This window comes from Kryptolebias marmoratus, linkage group LG12 (assembly GCF_001649575.2).
Source record: "Kryptolebias marmoratus isolate JLee-2015 linkage group LG12, ASM164957v2, whole genome shotgun sequence".
Classification (NCBI taxonomy): domain Eukaryota; kingdom Metazoa; phylum Chordata; class Actinopteri; order Cyprinodontiformes; family Rivulidae; genus Kryptolebias; species Kryptolebias marmoratus.
In genome coordinates this window covers 22,369,560-22,370,536 of record NC_051441.1, presented here as the reverse complement: position 1 = coordinate 22,370,536, position 977 = coordinate 22,369,560, and the positions used below count along the sequence as shown (strand labels likewise).

Sequence of the window (977 nt, the reverse complement as noted above, 5' to 3'; positions counted from 1 at the left end):
CGGACCCGACAGACCCGAACCATCCGGACCTGACAGACCCGAACCGTTCGGACCCGACAGACCCGAACCATCCGGACCCGACAGACCCGAACCGTTCGGACTCGACACGGACCTGAGAAAGTCCTGCATGTTTTAATCAGAACCTGGAAACGAGCCGAGCGCTGCAGACAGGTAACAGGAAACCGGACACCTTCTCCGCCTTTCACCTGCGGCTCCGAGAGGAACCCGAGTCTGCCGCCGCACTCCCCCGCCGCCCCACCACCCCGCAGCTCCGACCTCCGACCGACTCTCACTCAGACGCCTCCTCCTTCAAATCCAACAAACCACCGGAGATTCAGCAGCTTTAATGAGAAACGCCGGCGACCCGGTCATCCCGTCACCCCCTCACTTCAGGACCGTCTCCTGTTGAAGCGGGACGGCTTCGAGACGGCGAGCGCCGACACAGTTTACTCAGAACAAACTCAACAAACAAACAAACAAACAACTACTGGGCGTCAGGCTCGCTCAGATTTTAGCCGTTTAGGGTTTTAAAGCTCATTAATTTCACATTTTATCAAAATAAAAACGGATTAAACTCTGGAGACAGACCTGGAAAACCCTAAAAACAAAATTCAAACTTTATTTTAAACTTTTTAGGACCGCGGCGCCGCAGAGAACCTTTTAAATAAAACCTGAAACCTTAACGGACGTTAGTTAACTTTAATTATTGATTCAAGGCGTTTATTTAAAGTTCCTGATTGATTATCGTGAACTGATTCCGTCTGACTCCTCACTGAGAACATGACCACCGTTTTCAGGTGACAGGATGATCATATTTGGGCATGCTTCAGGTAAAACGCTCACCTTTGCCCTCCTCGTTCAGCGCGTTGTTGTGGTTCTGTTTCTCCTCCAGCGCCCGGTGCTCCCCTCGCCGTTGCTCCTCAGAGTCCAGCTCCAGCTCTGCCAGCCTGCTGCGGAGCTCCAGGTCCAGGCCCAGC

At 52.8% G+C, this 977-nt stretch overlaps 1 protein-coding gene across 1 annotated transcript in view; it reads right to left on the bottom strand.

The window, feature by feature from the left end:
• LOC108246876 (protein KIBRA) overlaps positions 1–977 on the bottom strand; it is a 31,900-nt gene that overhangs the window by 15,056 nt on the left and 15,867 nt on the right. The window lies entirely within an intron of this gene.